Consider the following 23,802-nt stretch of genomic DNA (forward strand, 5'->3'; position numbering starts at 1 on the left):
ACTCTCAACATTTGTCTCAGATTGTTTTCACATATATTTATTTTTAGCTCTGGTATGACAAGAACTGTGTCTACTGCGGAATTGTATTACCATTCAAAACCACTGGGCCTATGAAAGCCGTTGATCCAAGTAATGCTGCCTTAAAATATAGCTCAAATAAAGTTTAACCTTGCATTGCACATGCCAGCCAAACGAGACCATGGGGGTGGACCACCTGATGCCTGAGGACCGTGTTCTGTAGTAACCTTGGCATGGTTCTCTCAAGAAACACAAGTCGGAGGGAGGTCCTGTCGCTGGTGTAATTGTATCCCATATATTGGGGAACTCACGGTCCAAGTTGTCACATAATGGACTAGACCCCTCGTTGTTCTCTCTTTAAAGTGGTGTACTGGTTGCCACGGTCACATCCAGTTAAACATTGCAGTAAACACACCTGTCGGAAATGTCCTGATTGGGTAATCACATGTAATCTTCTCAATGTGTCTGGCATTTATTTACCTGTCGTATGCATGTTAGTAGGTGTTGAGGGAGGGGGGAGCATTGTCTGACTCTCATTTAGCTGACTGTGGGCTTGTGGTCATGAACATGTGTCTGGTAGGCCATGAGAGGGGGCGTATTTGTCTGACACTGTTCCATGTCACAATGCCATTGCAGTTGTTCTTTGTAGGTGTGTTTGTGTTCCAGGGTAAAGTGAAATAGTCTACTCAAAAGATGTTAAGGAACACCTGATTCAGGCTTTCTTTAACTTCTTTCGAGTTGTATATCGTTTTGGAAGTATTCTATTTGATATTGTTTTCTCATTGCTATGTTGCATAAGGGTACAGATAACGATTACTTTAAATTTGTACAAGTTTCCCCTTTTCATTCATGATCAATCATTTTTTCAAACCAAAGTTTTCAAATTTGACCCATTACAAGCACAAATGTGCCCTTTTGAAGGACTTGGGTCGGAGGACAATCGTCTAAATATTGTTTACGTGTGTTATACTTTGTTATTGGATTTGGGTTAGTGACAAGTGTACCTGTCGTGTATCGAGTACTGCTTCAGGCGGTGTGATTTTGACAGAACATGAATGAAATGAAACATGACAATTGTTTGAGTTCTGATTGTTCGTTGTTTAATGCCAGACTCCGCAATATTCAAGGACTTGGCTCCACAACGTGCTTTTAGCTCTAAGATGATCGTAACTCCCATTCTTTAGACCAGTGCTACATCACTTTGTGGGACAAATATATGAATGCGACCTGTGCATATTAGTTTGGAACAGACAAACCAGTGATTAATATTATGAGCATGGCTGGGGTACAAGGACACAATGAACCAAGACACTAAGTGTGACCATCAGGGGGCACGGATGGCCCAGTCGTCTAAGGCACCGCAATTCGCTTTGCAGAGTTGCATCCCTTGGGCACGCCAGAAACCTATGATAGTGGGTTTGAATCCCCGTTTGCCCCGATTATGTTTCTATGTCTGTCAGCATTGTACCCATGCTCATGGGCTTCACCGAAGCAGTAAACGTCTAAGACCTGCATCACTTGGAACATTCCTCCCACATTAACCTGACACAACGTGATATGACTGGAATACTCTTAAAAGTGGCGTTAAACACAGCTCACTCACTCTTTACGACCATCAGGGGACACAACATGGACTCCCAGTGGCAGAGACAACTGTCTGAAGGCGCCATTGGTATATTGTGTTAGTTGGGAGAGGAAGGGAAGGTCAACATCTCAAATTCCACATTGGATTGAGAGTTTTTATCTATGGGTTGCAGGGTTCTAGACGACGTGGCATAAATATTGAATATGTTAAACCACACCATCACACACCCTGATCAATCCATCTTAATGAAAGTTTATCCATACAGATTATGTCTCCATGCTTGTGTTAGTGAACCTGAACAGGCTCCCAGACATCTCCGAGATGGAGGTTACTGTTAATAATGCAAGGCCGTTAAGTTAATAATAGTTTGTACAATCATCGTGTCATAGGACACTGGTTGACGAGTTGGTTGCGGAACTCTGGGAGCTGATGAGTGTAGACTATGGATTTATTATAGGTTGTTGATAACCTCTGGATCCAAAGTTATGGGTTGTTGAATGTAGCCTTGTAATATGTATGTATTGTAAGCAGAATGTGCAGTTTGTGTGGTGGTCTATGGGTTTCTGTGGCTTGGTTTTGCCATGCCAAAGACACCCATCCTTTGTGATATTGCTGGAGTATTACTAGAAGCTTAGTAATCATACTCACTCGCTTGTCACCTGGAGCCCTTGATGTCCTTGACATTGTACCAAGCCAGTGAACCCGTGAAGATCTGGGTTAGAATTGGTCTTCAGAAACCAATGCTTATCATAAGGGGTGACTAACGGAGTCGGGTGCTTAGGTTCACTGACTTGGTTGATGCATGTTATCGTATCCCAATTGCATAGATCGATGCTCATGATGTCAGCACTAGATTGTCTGGTCCAGACTCGATTATTTACAGACCGCCATCATATAGCTGGAATATTGCTGAGTGTGACAAACATACAAACCAAGCCAGTGATGATGGCATGTAGAGGTCATTTAGAAATTCTGTGATGTCATGGAAGATGTGTTAAAGACTTAGGGAGCACAGAGGCCCAGTCGTCTAAGGCGCCACCATTCGTTGTGCAGAGATCTCTGATTACAGGTTCGAATACCGGTTTGTCAGCACCATAATCGTGCTCGTGGGTTTGGTAAACACCTGAGACCTGCACCACTTCGTGGCTCTCCTCCCTTTACTAACTTTGCCCTTTTGGGGCAGTCTTTTTATCAAGGCTAATATGCAGGTTTTTGTGTACATAAATTAACATTTTCTTCACTAGTTTCATTACAGTATGGTAAATAAATTGCCTGATGTGTCGTGTAGAAACAGGTCAGATGCATCATGTCTAATGTGACTGTGGTATTTCAGTATGTAGCAAATTAGGGATTGTTCAAGACATGGACAACTTTATGAAAACAACTTTGGACTGCAGCAGTGATTAGTCTTGACCTTTCGAGTTCAGACGTTAACTAGACAGACAATATAAACTAGTGCAACAGGAACACTGGGTGATGTTGAGTGAATCACCTACAGACGCAGGCTCTTGTGTTTAAATGTCAGTGTTACTTCAGCAACAGCTCGTAAAGTATGCAGTGTCCCCTCTAACAGTTCAGCACATTCAGTTTTTGCATTCTGAAATATTTTCAATTCCTCCTGATTTTTGCTACAGTATTCAAAGCAGGTCTAATGACGAGATGTTTGATTGACATAATCAATATTTCATTCCAATAAGACAGTTACTCAGCCACAAGAAGTCAATTTCTTGCTCTGTCAAAATTAACTGCCAGTGTACAATCAGTCCAGATGGCATCTTGCTATTTTCTACCTTTATTATTAAGAATTTTTCTTTTGTTATGCAGTTCGTAACTTCAGCTACATGGTGAATGTGTCAGACTTTCCGCAAAGCTTTTCGAAATAATCCAACGTTTTACGGAAGTAAAGTATGCCAGTTATAGGGCCTTTCAATTTGAATTTGGCGCAGACTTCACTTATACAAGGTAATCCCTCTCGAGCAAATTCATTAAATCCTTGAATTAAATGTAATCCTTCTTTTGTATGATAACGTCAACTTGTTTTCCCAGAAGGTTTCCTCAAGTTTGATTTGAAAGTTTTTGTTGTGTGGCTTAGTCCTATAACTAGATGGAGACACGATGGAAGTAGGGGAGAAAAAACTACTTTATCCAGGCTTTTAGCCTTTAGTCTTTAACTGAATTGGCTAAGATGTAAAGATGCCAATGTTATATTTAGATAATATTTGCCTCTGTTACTGAGGGGTTATGTCAGTGCACAGTTGGGCAAAGCAAAGTATAGTGTTTACATTCAGGATTTTTCCGCAAAAGCCTCTCTCTGAATCTATACTGGAGTTGTAAAGTGTAACAACAGTCATTACTGGTCAATCCCTAGCAAAATTTATGTATTTGATTCATACAATTTAATCCCTTGTCTGTAAATTTCTTCGTTGTAAGTAAATCTGCTTTTTAAGTGCAAGTAATGGTTTTGGGAAGGGGAGGAGGATTGTGTGGAATGAAGCCGTGTGATGTGGATTATTTAAAACATGCTTCCAAGGATTCTGGGTTGAACTACTCACTTTTATTCATTGACCAATCAGAGATTCATCGAAAAGAACGTGGGTAATGATCTGGATCCACAAATTAAGTCTGATTGTTTTATTGACATTGTGTTGGAGGCTCATCTGTGAGCTCTGGCTAAACTCCCTGCTGCTTTGAAGGAGGAATTTACGTGCAGATAATGGCCTTATGATGTACACTATCGTAAATTGGTAGATAAAATCAATAACGTCAAACTTTGTAACTCATTTGAGTTTGATAATGAGAAGGTATTGAGGTGGAGTGGTGACATTTTGGTATGGCTTCTACTAATGGCCGGCGCTGGGAAGCTTATTGAGACAATATAACTTCTATTTGTATTGTCAGCCAGATATATTTAAATGTTAAATGGGTGATAAACATTTTGTGACTTCTGATTGGGTGTAGATGTACTTAATGAAAGTGGAAGATGAGGCGATGTTGATGATGGCATGTTACTGTTTGTACTCTTTGCTGTAGGGAATGACAGGGTGGTGGATGTTTATTCTTGGCAATATTAGCCGTTTTAATCATCACAGTTCACATCAGTAGGATGCTGAATGATATTAGCCATGAGTTCGTTAGATTACCATTGCCTGCTACTACTTGATTCCTGCTGATGTGATGGCGGTAGTCTAGAGGTGGAGGTGTTAGCTCATCACGCCAAAGGCCCAGGTTGGATTCCATACAAGGTCTCATTGTGTAAAGCCCATTTCTGGTGTCCCCCTCCATGATATTGCTGGAATATTGCTAAAAGCTGCATAAAACAATACTCTGTTGCACCATACTCAGACTCTGTGGTTGAATCAATGTGTTTTAAGAAGAAAGTACTGACTCATGTGAGGTGAGGTGAAATGGGGTTTGAAGTCACGTTCAAGATTATTGCACTTATATAGCGACATGCATGTACACGTGTGTGTGTCTGTGTGGCTGCTTGTACTAGTCCGGACCGATTAAATAGTGCAAGCCCACTGAGATACGATGCCGCAATTTAACATGAATACCCCACTCAGACAACAGTCCTTGATTTAGCCCCTCATTGCCACGCACCAGGCAGCGTAACAACCAGTACCATCTTTTAACGTCTTTTGGTTTGATGCTTCCGGGGATCAGACCCCTGACCTTCCGCTCTCCGGGTGCTCTACAACTGGACCACGGAGGGAGTTGGTTGTATCAAGTGGTAAACTTTGTAGACACGTCACTTGAGACTTCTCCCTAAGTTTTTTACACACTGACATACCTTGATCTGATTGAAATCAGGGGTTCATCAAGACCTGCTCAGAGGTCGATAGTTTCGGCTCCATGTCTGCAGCAAATGTCACTCAAAATTCCAGACTTGAAATTAAAGATTTCCCATTTCACGTTAATATTTTTATTTCTGATGTTATGACTTTGTAGGGGCAACATGTATATCACTGATAACAGGACCAATAAAGACTAGGAGGCGTTAAAGCTTGGTATAACATCATTGCACTGAATGCAATATTAAACTGTCTCAAAAGTTAAGGAAACAAGAACGTAAACAAAATCCCATTTTGGAACAAAACAATTTTTTTTTCCCAGTTCGCCTGCCAAGGGCGCTTAGTTTAGAACCCAAGATAAATCAAATACATTTTGAAGTTACATTAAAATGAACTCGCCCATGATAGAAACAATAGAAACTAACAGTTTTAGTCCACTAGTTTTTGTAATGATAAGATATAGCAAATCCCTTAAAATGTGCAAATTTATAGACTGTAGGACTATAGGTTGATATACCAGTCTGCCAGCCTGAATTTGCATGGTATTGATATTATTATTGTATTGGTTGCCTTTATCTTGCTTGTTTTTGCCTCCTACTTGTTGCCATTAAAGCTTTTTATGTTTTTATACTATTTGGTGACCCTGATAACCAAAATAGCAACCAAGAAAATCAGTTTGTGTTGATGCTCAGCATTTCAATAGGCTATTGTATAACAATGCTTGACATTGAACTTTGACTTCTATACATCCTCACAGCGCCTCCCAGTACCTGCCAGAGCACATAGGCCAAGAGGGAGGAAAACATGCACTTCCTGCGTAGCCAGCCTGTTTCCTGTAAGATAAGACATGGGTCCTTGGCTTGTAATTAGCCATTAAACCCTGCTTACAAAATTAACTTGTAGTGCCCACAATTAATAAAGAGGGCCTGTACAGTATGGCCAGGAAGGCAACAATACTCAAATCAATATGAGAGACTGAAGCAGTAGTAATTTGTTAGTGGCAAGGCTTTTAGTGGGTCGCATTGTTGGATTCTTGCGTGATTTCCTGACTTGTAAGATTCTTATCTTCTCAATCGGATCAGGTAGGGTTTTTGCAATGTTCTTCAGCTGCATCTAGTCCAGTTATTCAGGTCTTGCAACATTCGCAATTTCTCATTTCAACACAGGTTCAGCGCTGTGGGCAAGATGCAGGTTTAATCATCACCAGGGGTTGATTTGCATCTGATATTTGAAATTGTGTCTTCGGGACTTAACATTGCTTAATGCAGAGTAATGGTTACTTGACTTAACGATGTGGATTTAGAGGATGTCATGAGGAGAATGGCAAAATTATGCATGCTCCAATTCATCTCATGCAGCTGCCAACAAGTAATGGGAATTTTCTGTTGTTGAATACGAACAATGTTGTGCTGTTGGTGCGAAGCCCCTTTCATTAGTTAGGGCAGTGGGGTAGCCAAGTGGTTAAATATTTGCTCGTCATGCTGAAGGCCTGGGTTTCATTCCCCACATGTGTACAATGTATGATACCCATTTCTGGTTTATCAGATGTGATGTTGCTGGAATATGGTTTTAAGCTGCTTAAAGCCATACTCATTCAATCACTAACTGACTCACTCACTCACTCACTCACTCACTCACTCACTCACTCACTCACTCACTCTGCCACTGAGACATGAAGTCCCTTCTGATTTTCAGTGATCTCAGGATTGATGGACCTGTGGTTGTGTCTAACCCTGCTAAAACATGGTGATGATATTAATTTTTCACAAATGTCTGTTGTTTACCACCACTCATCAGTATTGAACTGTTTGATAGTGGCCTGAAAGTAATCGAGTCTGGACAACAATCCACACCTCAGGGTATAGTGACTCAGTTAGCCGAGCATGCCCACCTGATACATAGTCAGCTCTCTTTACCTGTTTAGGTTGCTGGTGACCAAATCGAACCCGGAATCCCAATGGGATGGCTTTTGGTTTGGGGCTAAAACATGGTCACAGTGTAGACAGTGGATGGACAACTGATGGGCTGAGACACTGCTGGTGTTTGAACAATAAACAGTGAACTGCAGTTTTGGGCTAAACCATGGCCAAGCTGTAGACAGTGGACAGGTGACTACTGTTTTGGGCTAAACCATGGCCAAGCTGTAGACAGTGGACAGGTGACTGCTGTTTTGGGCTAAACCATGGCCAAGCTGTAGACAGTGGACATGTGACTGCTGTTTTAGGCTAAACCATGGCCAAGCTGTAGACAGTGGACAGGTGACTACTGTTTTGGTCTAAACCATGGCCAAGCTGTAGACAGTGGACAGGTGACTGCTGTTTTGGTCTAAACCATGGCCAAGCTGAAGACAGTGGACAGGTGACTGCTGTTTTGATCTAAACCATGGCCAAGCTGTAAAAAATGGACAGATGATTGCTGTTTTAGGCTAAACCATGGCCAAGCTGAAGACAGTGGACAGGTGATTGCTGTTTTAGGCTAAACCATGGCCAAGCTGTAGACAGTGGACAGGTGACTACTGTTTTGGGCTAAACCATGGCCAAGCTGTAGACAGTGGACAGGTGACTGCTGTTTTGATCTAAACCATGGCCAAGCTGTAGACAGTGGACAGGTGATTGCTGTTTTAGGCTAAACCATGGCCAAGCTGAAGACAGTGGACAGGTGATTGCTGTTTTAGGCTAAACCATGGCCAAGCTGTAGACAGTGGACAGGTGACTGCTGTTTTGGGCTAAACCATGGCCAAGCTGTAGACAGTGGACAGGTGACTGCTGTTTTGGTCTAAACCATGGCCAAGCTGTAGACAGTGGACAGGTGACTGCTGTTTTGGTCTAAACCATGGCCAAGCTGTAGACAGTAGATAGGTGACTGCTGCTTTGAGCTGAACCATTGTTTGGGTCTAAGACAAGGAAACACCATATTGTCCATCTCCTGCTCCTAATATCTTTATTGATTTCCATACTTGTAATGGATAATAATTTTCTGATTTCTATTCACATCATATATTTTTGGAATTGAGGTCTGTGCAGGGCACTCTGGGTTTTGATTGCTGGTGATAAAGATGATAGCCGAGGAACTGGCTTACAAACATCAAAGCTTGCAAAGTAGAAGGCATTCACTGCCACACTTGTTAGGTGTAGGAAGGCAGGTCTTGGACCGTACACACCATTTGGTGGGGAGGGGATATTTAGGATTATGAATTTTTATGACTTTTTCTGTTTAAGATGATTGAGGATATGGATTTTCTCATTGAAGGAGCAAAAAGAATTTACATTTAATAGAGAATGATGAAGTAATGTTGAGCTAAGGTTTAAGAGCAGCTTATGGAGCTGGCAGCTTACATAATTCAGCTGTCAGCTCACAGGCAGCTCAGCTGCGAACTGACCACCATTTCTGAAAGGAGGTCAGACTTTTGCCTTAAGTCTTACCGACAACATCTCTTCAGACACTAAATATAGTTGTTGTTTTTTCAACATTTTTACGATATTCTAAATGGTAAAAAATTTGGTCTACATATTTGAGTGGCCTTATCACGTAGAGTATCATGATCTTTATACACTTTTTGAAATTATATTTTTTGCAAGATTGCGAATACTATTCAGCCAAGTAAAGTTATGAACAGAAGCTTTGTGCAGTATTGCCTGAATTCTCAATCTCTTCAGCCTTCTAAAACATTACACTGTCTGACTTTAACCACTGGTCCATAGCCAGAATATAGTAACATTTCTGTTGGTCAAGTAAGATCTGCTAATTAAAAGTCCATACATTGACATTAAGACCTACTGGAAAGTGACAGGTCAAGCTAGTAGACTTACATGTTTTTGGCACAGACTGAGTACATGTGTGTCATATCACATGAATTCATGTTAATGAGATGGCGTGGTATTTAAGTTTCAGCTTGAGATCCGGTTTTGATTTCCTGTCCTTAACACAACACGAATCCCACTCCTTCTACCCTGATTGTTCTTGTAGAAGAGCCAGCTTAAACAGCAATAACATGCCGAAAGAGTAAACATGTTGAAAATTGTGATCTGTTTCTTCCATTTTCACTTAGCCTTGACAAACACAGCAAGTGAATCTGATGTCTAGACTGTAATATTATTAGCAGCTAGAAGCTGATCTTCAGTGTTCACTTATTAAGCAATTCCTATATCATCCCAATAGTGTAAAACTCTATTTTAGCTACAACATATAGAGTTCTCCCTACATTACTTACAAAGAGGGTCGTGCATTATTGACCTCTGATCTTGCTGATTAATAAGGTAAATTTATGTTTCTTAGTTTGTCATTTTTAACCAATGAACTGAAACAAGTTTTTCACATCATCATGTTCGCTGTAATAATAATGCTTAGAAAATGTACATTGGGAGATGCTTGTAAAGACCACACACAAGTTAAATTTGTCAGAGATTGATTTGTAGAGAACAAAATAATACAAATAGTTACTAAGCAATTACACATCCGTTCTACTCTGCTGTTACTTATAGACACAAGAAATAAGAATGTCATGTAAATTTTCGGGCTTCGGTAGTGGAGCACCGGAAGATGACTCTCAGTCCCTTCTAGTTGGTACTAGGCACTGATTGGAGTGAGTGCATAATTCGGCGAATATGGTGTAGATTCATATTCATACAGACTGAATTTTCTACACGTAAACCTCTGACCTAATTAGATGAAAACTCGATCCGGCTTTGAGTGTCACTTGATGGAGCTGACTTCCGCTGGGGATGTGAGACTGTCAACAACTCACGCACTTCCTGAATCAGTAACTAAGTCACTTAGTCATACTGGTTTGGACAGTGTGAAACATTTTCAGTTTGTTTTTTAACTCTGTGAAAATAATAAGCTCTGGGAACAGTTTCAGGAAAAGGGAGTGAGTGAGCATATACATCACATCGACACTATCGCGGCAACAAGAAAAAGGTATATTCCAGGCACCAGCTTGTTAACGCATTTCAGTTTGCCTCAAGACCCATGAAGATCCGGGGTCGAATAGGTCTTCAGCAACCCATACTAGCCGTAAAAGGAGACTATGCTTGTAGTAAGAGGCGACTAACAGGATCGGGAGGTGATGCATGTCATCGATCCCTATTGTGTGAAACAAACAAACAAACAAACAAAACAGTTAGTCTCATGTTAAATGTATCTAGTAGGTTTTCAGGCTATTTAGGGATCTACTTATATTTTAACACTATTCAGGCTAGTTAGTGTATGTTTTAGGTTAAGTTGCATAATATATTCATCAAAATCATGCTCAGCAAAACAGTAAGGTAAGTATTACAAACTGGATAGATGATAGTTAAGCATGTCTAATTCAATGTTCGACACAACAATGGTCCCCTATATCTGCTTAAGGACCATTAGTATTAAATAAATAGTGGGGGGTGGTCGGGCGTTATTTTGGAGACAAAGTAAAGCTCCAACAGCACCAGTAGATTTCTCTGTGGGCTAATCCTTTGGCCCACAGACAAATTTTGAATGAGCTTGTTTGTTTAGTGTAATTTACAAATGTTTGTTTGTTTTATTTGTTTGTTGTTTAACACCACACTCAGCAATATTACAACTATATTACAGTGGTCTGTAAATAATCGAGTCTGGAACAGACAATCCAGTGATTGACATCATGAGCATAGATCCACACAATTGGGATACGATGATATGCAACCCTTGAAGATCCGGGTTAGAATGGATCTCCAGCTACCCATGCTTGCCATAAAAGGTGACAAGGGTTGTCGTAAAAGGTGACTAACGGGATCAGGTGGTCAGACTCACTGACTAGGTTGATGCATGTCATCGATCCCAATCGCATGGATCGATGCTCATGATATTAATCACTAGATTGTCTGGTCCAGACTGGATTATTTACAGACCGCCATCATATAGCTGGAATATTGCTGAGTACCAACTAACGATGATATGCATCAACCAAGTCAGCGAGCCTGACCACAGGATCCTGTTTGTCGCCACTTTAGACTGGCTGGCATAGTCGCTTCTTACGGCAAGCATTGGTTGCTGAAGACCTATTCTACCCCGGATCTTCATGGGTGTAACGGATCTTTGTTTTCCTTGATACATAGATATTTATATCTGTAATATTCTTTCTTGTTCTATTAAGATGATAATGTTGTTCTGTTATCATTGGCAGAATAACTAGGTATCACACTGAGGGAAATGATGTCTTAAAACACTGCGATACATTGTCCCCATATTCCCATATGTTATGACAGTATAGTGGCTGAACATTTGAAACGGAAATACACATTTAACTTGGACAATGTTATGAATGTGATGAAATATTTGTTAAAGTATGAAATATGGTTATGCGGTGTTGGTGTGTACATATTTGTGGGTTGATGTGTTAGGGGTCCCTGTCATACTTGTCAGTAGTTCATGCTGGTTACAAGAGCCAGCTAATGAGAAATACTTCTTTGAGTGGCGAGGTGGTTGGGTAGCCTAGTGGTTAAAGTGTTTGCTCATAATGCCGAAGACCCGGGTTCGATTCCCCACACTGTACAATATATGAAGCCCATTTCTGGTGTCCCCCGCGGTGATAGTGCTGGAATATTGCTAAAAGCGGCATAATACCATACTCACTCACTCTTGGAATTATGAGTGGCTTGTGGAGTTTAGTATGATGAACAAGGACATCAATAAACTTCTCCTAAGTTGTAATAAGGAGTACAATATAATATCCTTGTATAATGAGGATTGGATGGTCTCATTATGACCTGGCTAATTAGTCACCAGATGCTCATGCTATCAATCACTGGTTGTCCTGGCCTAGGCTTGGTAATCACAGGCAACTGTCATATATCTCTATTATTGCTGACTGAGGCTTAAAACAACATTCACTCACTCGTTCCAAGGTGGACGGCTCCTGACTGGACACTGTCTGGGACTTTAGCCCATAGCCAAGGTCCAGGGAAATTCTTTTTGTCAAATAAAGCACCTCATTATAGCCCATATATACTCACTGACAAAAGAAATGCAAAAACCATACATGTTGGTTAATATATGAGGAATTACTCATATTCAAGAGATATTGGAATGGTTCCATGCACAAACGAACACACTTGTATGTTGCGTGAATCGACGTTCATGAAAGCATCACAAGTTACATCATATAGACCCATGACTCGAGTGCATTTGTCTGAGGAGGAGCATTTAAAGTTTGGAAATCACGTGTCACATATCACGATAAGAATAAAGACACAATTTGGTAACACTTGACTGATGTTAGTTTTGTCGTTAAGTGGTACACATTGGAAACATCTCTCCTTAACATATATATACTTCTCTATGTGTTTCTATGGTTCGTGTTTCTTTTGACACTGAGTATATCAACTCATCTTCCCAAGGCAAGGGAGTAAACTGACTATAAAAGTACAGTTTCTACCCTTGCCGAACAAGGTTGGAATTTCTCGGTTCGATTGCAGCACCACAGTGGCTAATATGAGTTATGTCCCTCCTATTAACCAATCAGATTCCACCTTTCATGTTACTTGCATTTGCTTCAAACAGAATGGCGGTGCCCATTGATAATCAAGATCTGTATTGTGATAAGACAGGTCTTACTTTGTGAAGTGCATCAAATCATGTGAGCACCTTGATTAAAAGCATGAAAACATTTAGAAAATATCTGCGGTATACATGCTTTGCTAATTAGGCAATTGATAGAAATCTGCACAGCAGTTTTTGAACCAGATGTCAATTTTGTTACGTGATTTTGATTGGACTATGCATAATTCCAGCCAAAGGGTGGAAACTGGATTTTTTAACTAGTTAATTCCCTTGCCTCAGGAAGATGATATTAACATAGAAAGCTGTGTTGCAAATAGATGGATTCAGACTGGTGTACTCAAACATCCAGGAAGTTAATGTCAAACTGCTAAACGGAAGGAGCATCCTGAGGAAGTAACCGTAATCAAATGCAAATGAGATTTGTCCATTTATGGGTTTTCTTGCTTTCCCCAGTAATTTTATCTAGGACAGGATCTTTGAAATATTCTGATCAACTTTGCACAGTTTAAAACAAGTGAAAAAATCATCCTTTGTCCTGTTATTTAAAACAATTTTTGGAAGCCAGATTAAATATATACTGATGTGAGGTCTTGACACCTTTTTGGCAGCGGATGGTAAAAAATATGGTTGGTACTTTGTAATGTCCCGAACAATATTGTTTAGCTTGTGTGCTTCTCTGACAACAGATTCTCCTTTTTGTGGCACATGGTAGGTGGTGAACAGGAAATACTTGTTCCTTTTTCAAACTGGTTATTGGCAGGATATTTGCATCCCTTCTAGTTGCTATTTCTAGAAAATTTCTGAAATATACATTATCGGTAAACACATAATGGCACACTCAAATCCATTCCACCCTCGACATTACCCCAAGAAAATTCATTGGTCACTCCCTAGGGCAGTAAGTGATCAAACTTTTGTTTGTGTTAATCAATACTTGTTCTTGTGTTTGTTTTTGTTGTTATTGTTGTTGTTTGTTTGTTTTTTGTTTTTATATTTTGTCAGGGTGCCACATCAAACAAGATAATGTATTGAAAAGTAAATGTGTGAAAGTGAACTAATACTTGAAAGAAATGGCAATTAAATGATATCAAGGCTTAACTTGAGTGTCCAAGAGCAAGTAACTCTGTTAACCTTATCTCCACTAATTATCACTGAGTTAACTCCCTTGACACACCAGCTCCCTTGAGGAAGAAAAGGACATTGTTTCTTTATGCCATTGCTCCTGAAAAAAATAGCAATAAGGGCTTTTTGTCAGAAGCGTAATGTGTCATTTCACTGCCTAGATACTCAGGTCTAAATGTGATTTCCAATGTTTGGTTATAAAATCTTTAGTCAATCAGCAAATGGAGATTGAAACAGTGATTAAAAATATAAGGTAATTTTCAAACATTCATTTCAGATTTTAATAAAAGTACTTTGTGTCTTCAAGTGAAGCTTTTATCAGAGTATGTTTGCTTTTTAGTTCAGCTAACGCAGACGAGTTAAGTCCCATGTTTTTAACTTTAGTTCTAAAATTTGATTGTCCCTACTTTTCCATGAGATATCAAATGGAGATGTACTTTGATGTGAACAGTCAAGACTAGGAGGTTTTTTGTCACAGCCAATGCGATTAGATTAGATACCCTTGTGCTTTTGTTTTGAGCGAAAGATAAGAAAAATCAATAATTCTTCAGACCTTAGAGTACTTTCATTGGTAACAAATGATGTTATTTTTATTTTTATACCTGCTTGATAAAAAATAGAAAAAATACAAATGTCCTAATCAGATCTGTTTCTTTTGTCACAGAGCTGAGGCATGAAAAAAGTCATGCTTTTCAATTGTGTTTGGTCCAATTGGTTTGTGACTATTTTATTGAGACAAAATAGCACTCGGAATGTTAATTGTGTAACTAAACATAAATAAGAGTTTCTTTAAATAAATAAATAAATAAATAAATAAATAAATGAATAAATCATAGAATGTGAAACAGTAATTTATTTGTTTTTTTGATGTAAAAGAAAATGTTTTAGGGGACTTTTTGCGAGGTATTAATGATTAAGAGTTAAACTGATTGTATTTACGCTGTGGTGGTGGTCATATTAAGGTTGAAGCACTTCACTGGCATTAAAAGGAGCAGTATATATATAATGGCAACTGTGGCCACCTTTAAGGCAACAGCAATTTTAATCGGGGTCTATATCTACTACGGGGAGTGTAATTTGATACCAACAGGTAATTGTTATTTTACCGTTAGTAATCTGGTATGGCTGGTGTTTGAGCTCTTCTGTCACGAAGTAATGAAATGTACCTGGCGTCATTGAGTAAATTGCCTCGATGTATAAGTTAATTTGACTAGAGGGAAACTAACATGTAACCATTGGCCATGTCTCATAAAACAAAGCATATGCATACATATGCATGATAGTTCTGTTCAAAATTTACGATGAATTATGAATAGAAGTTGTCATTTTTTTTGTAATATTTAATAATATTGATTTTGAGGATCCAAGATTCAGATACTACTGACAAAATCCTGAAGGGCCAGGGCCTCATGGTCAGCAGCAAGCATGGTTGATTTGGAACATTGGGATGATGATGGAGCTAGCTGTAGTTGTCTCCCTTGGACTGTGTTTGACACTGCCCTGTGTTGTGCTGACAGCTGATTAGTGTCATGGCTGACAGACGTGGTGATTCACGATCTGGACAGATCACCCGTAGTCTTTGTGTGCTAGTGTCTCACCATCTTGGGTTTCACTTTCCTTATTCTTTGTTCAGGTTTGATTTGATTTGTCAATCAGTTTGGGAAACAAAAGAAAATTTCTGACCATATTTGGATTTTGTTATTATGATTGACATTTGAAATTCGTGGTTAAAATGAATATTACTTTTTTGTCTCTAGTATTTCTATTCAATTATGAAGTCATTGAACAATTTGTGATTTTGTTCCTTGTCTGCGGAATATTTATCAGATGTGTCATGCTCTCCTTTGTCTCCTGATGCTATGGAGGAGCTTCAAGTAACATGGCTTTCTGTCTTCAGACACACTTCTTGTGAGAGTCGTCTTCTACAACATTCAGGACTTTCATCATTTAAGGCCTGTGGTTCAGGCGTTAGCCGAGTTGAATCCAGAGTTTAAAGCCCAACATCAGTACAATTTGATGACAATAGCTGTAAACAATAGCTGCTTCACAGTTTTTTGGGGGAACACAATGAATGTATTCTCACCCTGAGTGTTGGGCTGATTGTTTCAGACAAGTGCCTGATACCTTTCCTTCACTGTGTTACACATTTGACATTACTGTCATCATATAATGCACAGAGGTAGGGAATAAACACTTTTACATCCAAGAATGTGCTACCACTAACTCTAATTGTACTGAATTATAAAGCTCATTGTGGGAATTCTGGAAGTACCAATTGATCAGGTGGTCAGACTCAGTGAGTTGTTTGATTGCATGTCATTGTCCCCTGATAGCTCATAATATCAATCACTGGCTTATCTGTTCCAGACTTAATTACTCACAGGCGTCATTTAGCTGGAATTTTGCTGAGTTCAGTGCTAGACAAACAAATAAACAAAATGTACAGAAGCTGTTTGAAAAATGCTGCTGTTGACAAAACAAAAAAGGATTTTTTAAAAGTGGGTTTATTTACCCTATTTATGAATGTATATGAGAAGGTTGAGCACACACCTTGAACTTCAAGCCATTTTCTGTCAGATTCAGGAAAACAGCTACAAAATGTCTGATATGCAAGAGCATTAGGTCTGATTTACTATTTCACTGAGGCCTTCAGCAGGGACCATCCAGTGGAACACATGGGAAGGAATAGACATGTTTTGAATATAAATGTTTAGTAATAGTCAACCTTTTGAAGCACTTTCCTGAATAACAAATGACATGTGTTAAAAGTTCAACTCGCACAAAGAATACATTTAACATTGTGCAGATTGCTGTGATTGATTGGCTGAGTCTGGTAATGCATTTTACAGTGACATCAGTACAGATTGGGTTAAACATATTGGAAAGATTGATTAAAACAATCTTGATTTTGACGATAATTAATGTTCAAGAAGAATACCGTGGACGAGCTACCATGCCTGATTTCTTCTCCCTTGCTATATTTTTATTTTGATCTATACTACTCAATTTTATAAGAATACTGGGGTATTGCATATATTTACAAATGTATATTACAGATATGATTCCAGGATTGTCCCCAAATGAAATATGCTGAGTCAGATTTTATTTTGTGCGTTTTAGAGAGCAATCTAAAATAATTAAGGCCCGCCCTGTTTGGGTGATGACCCATGACATTGTCACCTGGTCCATGCTTTTGGTCAATTTTTACAAAGTGGTATTGAGACAACAGGCTTGGTGGGGTCCCATCCATCTCCAGATCTGGAATACTCCTATAAAAGTTGTGAGGTGTGTCTTTGTCTTACAAATCTCAGTGCTTGTGAGATTGATAGGTGAACATGATATCAGTATGTAACACAGCAGTGTCAGTTGGTCACACTCAATAACGGAAATGTTTCTTATCCTCATGTATTATTTACTTCCCTGAATGGGCCACCTCTGCTTCAGACTCGCCTCGTGAACTTCCCGGGTACTTGAGCTTGCTGTGTTATGCGGGGCACGTTTTTCAGCATGCTTCATGCTGGAGGGCCGAGGTTGAGTACATGTTCCAAGCTTGTGGAGCAGGAGTGGAGAGAAGTGGGAAAGAATAGGCTGTAAATGGGTGGGATTTCAACTCACCTCTGAACAATGATGTGCTTTGTTAGAGCAGAAAGCCCGATCTAGAGGCTTGCCAAGGAATAAACCATAGACGCTTTGAACTGGGATTTTTGTTGTTGAAATACTGCTTCTTTTAAATAGGATTGTCAAATAAGTTGTGTTTTGTTTATTCAACTTAACATGCTTAAAGGATTGGTAACTTGTTTTATTATTTTTCTCAATACGTGTGTCATTATAATGAAACAAACATTTAACCATGAAATTTAGCATGGTTTCTGGAGATATGCAGCACCTTTGACAATAGTAGATGTGTCATTATATATGTAGTCACCACCAAAGGAATGCAAACCATGGATAGAGAAGTATGTATGCCAAGAAGAGATGTTTCCAATGTGTACGGCTTAATGATAAGACTAACAATCAGTCAAGTGTTACCACAGGATGCCTTTATTCTTATCACGATATGCTGCAAATTTTACGCACTCATCCTGCACGAGACAAATGGTGCATCTCATCATGGGTCTACAACGTTCGTTTGTTCATCGAACAAATCTAATATCTCTTGAATATGAGTTATTCTTCATATATAAACCAACATGTATGGTATTCATGTTTCTTTTGTTGGTGAGTATACTTGGGTAGTTTGTATGTGAGACAAGACTCACAACATGAGACATACCCATTTTCCTACATACAATGTTGCTAAAATCCTTTCATTTCTTATCTGTCTCAGACATATACAATTTAAATCGTTATATTGAGCATGTGACATTTACATGTTTACAAAAATACCTAACCTCAGAACATATCTATTCCCTTGATGAGAGACTCACTAAGATTTACTGTCGTTCTCATGACTCTGTGTTCTTTGCAGGTTATGTGCATCAAAGACATTTCATCATGTCCCTTAAAACTGTAGTCAGACAAAAACTGTAATCTATCAGCGATGACTCAAATAGACTCGGCTAGCTGGCTTCTCCTGTGTCACACTGTTTCTTTTTTAATTTTATCTGAAAGAATTACTTTGTTGAGATTTCTTGTGTGGACTGGCAGAAATACAAACACAATCTGACAGTAATGGGTGTTTATGACTTTCTTTCCACATGTGAAGGTGTAATTGGCACGGGTGATACAGCTATGGCTAGCACTCTGGGTCCCATTTCACAGAGTAATTGGACCCTGAAGATAGAATAGGGGTAGAATAGGTCTTCAGCAACCCATTCTTGCTGTAAAAGGTGACTATGCTTATCGTAAGAGGCGACTAACAGGATCGGGGGTCAAGCTCGCTGACGGGTTGATGCATGCCATCATATTTCAATTTCGTGGATCAATGCTCATGATGTCAATCACTGGATTGTGTGGTCCAGACTCGATTATTATGCCGTCATATAGATGGAATATTGCTGAGTGTGGCGTTAAACAACAAATAAACAAACAAACAAACACAAAGTAATTGTTAGGCTTAAGACTGTCATAACTTCCATAATTGCAACAGTTATAGTGTTATGATTCCTGTATGAAACAGCCTTGAAAACACCACTAGATGATATCAGGTATTAGGATTCATAACTGTATTGGGGGCACCGGTGGCTGAGTTGTCCAAGGTGCCGCAATTTGCTGTGCAGAGTTGCGTCATTAGGGAACACCAGAAAACAGAACCCAATTATGTTTCTAGGTTTGTCAGCACCATACTCGTGCTCATGGGTGTCACCAAAGTGGTAAACGTTCTGAGACCTGCATCACTTCAGGCTTTCCTCCCACATTAAGCTGACATGCCGTGATATAACTGGAGTACCTTTACACTTACACAGCATTAACCTGATGAAGGAGCCAGGATTAGCTCTGAAATATTGTGACAAAGAAAAAAAGAAGTCGCACTCCATAAAAAGTTTCATGTATTCAAGTTCTTCCAACCTCCAAATGCCTATCAAAGATTGTAACTGGAATACTGTTCAAAGCCACGCAAGTCCAACCCACCATTTCTCTGCAGCACTAGATTATATCAGGTATGTGAATACACTACTCTATGCCTACCCCACTAGATCATATGTCGGGGTTCTCTCACTCTCACTCTCACCTCTGTAGTCCAATGTGTGAAACTGGGGACTATCATTGACATAGGAGTTGACCATCCCAGGTGACAAAACCTCATTTGTATGTGACAAAGTATACAAGAAAATGAAGCTTTCTAAATTAGTCAGTCCTACATATAAACAGTAAGCACACACAATTTCTCCACTGTTTGTCCTCTGTCAAGTGCTTAAATTGGCTTTCTTTTTGTGAGACAGAATGTTAATTGGGTCTATCATTGTGTTGATCATAGACTATTAAGATTGAATTTCATTTGTCTGTGTGCTAATTCTGTATGTTACATTATAGAAGACCAAGCTTTACCTATTTTATTTGTACATGTTTGTGTAGCTTATAGGGATGGGTACTGGGTGTTTAAAGTGTATCACAATGTTTTACAATGCACCAGGCCGTATTGCGATACGTATCACAATATATTGTACAATTCAAAATTTTTAATTTAGAAGCAATTTGAAACATCAATGCAGGAATTGAAGTTCATCAATGAAACAGAACAAATGGCTCGAACAGCATGATGCTTTATTATTCAGTAAATACGCAAGGATGCACGCTCTGCACAGTGATGACTTGGTGTTACACCACTGCCAGAGAAGAACTCCATTTTGAAGGCACATATATTTGGCAAGTGTGTAACATTAGACACATCACTTTTTTAAAATCACCCGATATACCAACATTAAAACATGATATTATGATACGTATCATGGAAAGAGTGAACCTCAATATACAGATATACCGGTATGTCGCACACCCTTGGTAGCTTGTCGTGTATCGCAATCATGTAACGGAATATGAACCTCCCCAGTGGGAATTCTAAATATTTAACATTCAGTATCGGTCATTTAAATAAAAAATGTCGCTATCCAATTCATATTTTTAATAGATAAGAAAATAGAAGTGAATGTACTTATTTGTCTACATTGGGTATTTAGACTTTTGCAGAACATTTAAAACAATATTTATTTATTGTTACAAATAATGAAGATGTTATCCACAAACATTGAATGTCTTCATGGATTTTCTGGGTTTCACCAAATGTACACCTGAGTGTGAACATTCTCCTGAATCAGATGAGGAGTCCCAATGAAACGCTGCCCACTCAATCATTGTATCTGGTCTGTATCTCTCTGGTCTGGTCCAGATTTTACCTGGGATTCCTACAAGTATCTGCTCACGAGAAGCAATTTGAAGCTGATTACATCTCGACTCCAGGGATAAAACTACCAGACTTTTTACTGTTGTGTGATACATCACGAAATGTGTCACTGTATGGGCTGATGCCAAGAATCACTCTTTAGGCCGTGATTTGTGCCAATGGCATCTTTTTAACCATTAAGTACGCTTAAACATATGCAAAATGAACTCCTGTATACACTACACATGTAATATGTTCTACGAAGCACATTAAATAGATACAGAATTTGTGTTTCTATGGCAACAAAAGTTTAAGCCCTCTTTAAAGCTGACATTGACAGATATAGAAATTAGGGTTACAGCGTTCTAAACCTCATTAAGAAGCAGTCAGCATGTCCATGGACAAACACAAACATTATCATCTGATTGGGCCTGCACAGTTTGTTCTTATGCAACACATACTCAACAACAGCTAAGAACAAATACCTCTAGACAGTTGGGATACTGTTTTCTACACTTATTAGCTGCAACGTCTTGATCCACAGGCCAACTCGGTGGACTGTTTTTAGCTGTGACAGGATCGATCAGCTGATGGTGGTTTGAATCTCAAATTCACTCCAATTATGAATCTCGGTTGGCACTGCATCAATGCTCACTGGTTTCACTTCATGGCATCTACGAACCTTGTCACTTTGGTCTTCAACCGACATCAGTCTGTGACATTGGCCACCAGTCTCAAGTCTGAGTCTTGTTAACTCTGTTTGATAAGGTCAACAAACTATAGTCCAATTCATGACACTAAAATGTACAGAAAGTGATGCTAAGAGCCTGTTTCAGACGAGCAGAGTACAACATTTTTGGCACATACTGCGACATTATTATGGTGGGGAATGTAACTGAAATCTTGTTCAAAGCAGCAATTAACCCAACAGACTTGCATAATTCTTAAAGGTAATCAGCGAAAAGTAATTATCTGTACATTGAGAAGTTACGAGAATCCATGATTTAACTGCTTCGTTACTTAATCATCATGGACTGGCCCACTGAAGGCCACTGTTTGTGCTATGATCATACACAACAGGAGAATTTAGTAGGCAAGAGTCAATAGCTTGTAGCCAGTATTGACCCTCAAGGGTAGATGATAGCTGGTATGTTGTGCAACAGCGATGTTGCTGAAGTCGCTGTGGCTGCTGTCAGTGTCTGTCCATGTATCTGCGCTGTTGCCATACATCATTGGGTGCGGGAGCAGCCAAGGGCTATAGAATCAATCAATATTTGGAAATAGCCTCGAGTCCGAGTTTACGAGCAGCCCGAGCATCATCTTGAGGAATATTAATTCATGTTGAACCCTAACTTGAGCTTACGTTATTACCGTGTCTGGGGCTAAGATAGGATACGTGGAAATCGATGACTTGGTTTTTGCTTACATTGACTGAACAAATGCTTGATGTTGTTTGTGCTTGCATTTTGTTGAAAGAAAACGTCCTTTCATATGATCTTCAAGGAAAATCTCTCCTGCTCGTTTCGATGAAACACTTCATCATATTGAAGTTTGTTTTTATATAAATTTTATGTTGTACATAATTTGTGGATGTTACATCTGCGCTCGTTATAAACTTTTATGTATCAAAAATAGCCATTATTAGTTGGTAGTTGCCAAAATGGAAATTATCTATGATGTCCAACTGGCATTCTAACACAACTTACCCCAATGTGTTATTAATTAATTTCTTTTTAATTCCCAGCATGATCCATGTCTTCTGCACTGATATAGATATTGTATCACTTTATTCATTCTTGAAGATAACAACTCATTAAAATTCCAAGTAAAAGCATTGCTGACTTTTATTTTTAACTTCCAATAGAATCTGAGGTTGATGGAGCCCTGAGTGAGGGTTGACTTCATGTTGTTCAGTGGATGTCAGTAATATGACTTCCTAAGTATCCACTTCCACATATTCCCCACAACTTGTTCTGTGTCCATTGTAGGGATGAGGCAATAATAACTCCTTCATAGCCCAAGCTTGAAATAACAGCCAACTAGCTGGAAATTTGGTGGTCAGGGTGTGACCGTGTAAATTTCCTCCTCGTTGATCATGATGTCAACAGTTGGTATGCCTGGTCAAGGCATCGATTATTTATAGGCTGCCATGATTTGCAAACTTCAGGGTGAAACAACGCTCCCTCTCCCTCGCTCGCTCACTCACTCACTCACTCACTCTCTCACTCCCTCTCTCACCCACTCACTAACTCAAATGAATGGTCTGTCATTGCTATCAGCATGAGGAATATATGTTCAGATGTTAGGAACATTTTCTGTAGAATTTTTATCATTTCTTTTCTCCACTAAATTTGTATTAGAGGTGCCATGCGGTGACATACGGCACACGCCTACACAACCACATGGCCAAAGCAGAGATCTCTATCAGGCTCATATTTCAGTCACCCCTCTGCATGGTGAGAATGGGCTAGGCTAATATTTTTCTCCCATGGGAGAAATACTCGGGCCTTTAAGTTTCCTTAAAAAAATAATGTTTCAGTGTTTTTATCATTTTTGTAAAATGTTTACGATTTCAAATGAGTTAATTTTATGATAAGAATGGAATTAATCTGTTATTATGTGTGTATATATATAAATATATAATCCATATATAGTTTATTGTTGATATAAAATCTTCGTTTGGATGAAGGCAAATGACTGTTTCACCCAAAGAAAAGTATGAAAATATAAAACTGTATGCTTTACTCTTTCTGTATCTTTTAGATTGCTTTTCAAATACAAAGTGACACATATCCGGAAACCTCAATATTTATATTTTAAAAAAAGTATATTTTAAAAATTATAAGATTGCCATCTGAAAGCATGTGTTGTGTATCCATTAAACATGTGGCAGAGGTAGCTATTGAAACACTTCCATCATTATTGTATTGAACAGCTAATTGCAATTACAA

General features: G+C 39.1%; 1 protein-coding gene across 11 annotated transcripts in view; it reads left to right on the forward strand.

The window, feature by feature from the left end:
- Positions 1-23,802, forward strand: part of LOC139467908 (RNA binding protein fox-1 homolog 2-like) — a 101,979-nt gene that overhangs the window by 19,717 nt on the left and 58,460 nt on the right. Inside the window, exon 1 of one of the 11 annotated variants that reach the window (XM_071249484.1) lies at positions 6,340-6,476. The exons of 9 other annotated variants lie outside the window; for them this stretch is intronic. The gene's annotated coding sequence lies outside the window, so the exon portion shown is untranslated. Of the gene's footprint in view, positions 1-6,339; positions 6,477-10,175; positions 10,312-23,802 lie in introns of those variants that run through there. One more of the 11 variants, XM_071249485.1, reaches the window with a different exon arrangement.

This window comes from Haliotis cracherodii, unplaced genomic scaffold (assembly GCF_022045235.1).
Source record: "Haliotis cracherodii isolate W230 unplaced genomic scaffold, xgHalCrac1.p SCAF_2, whole genome shotgun sequence".
NCBI lineage: Eukaryota > Metazoa > Mollusca > Gastropoda > Lepetellida > Haliotidae > Haliotis > Haliotis cracherodii.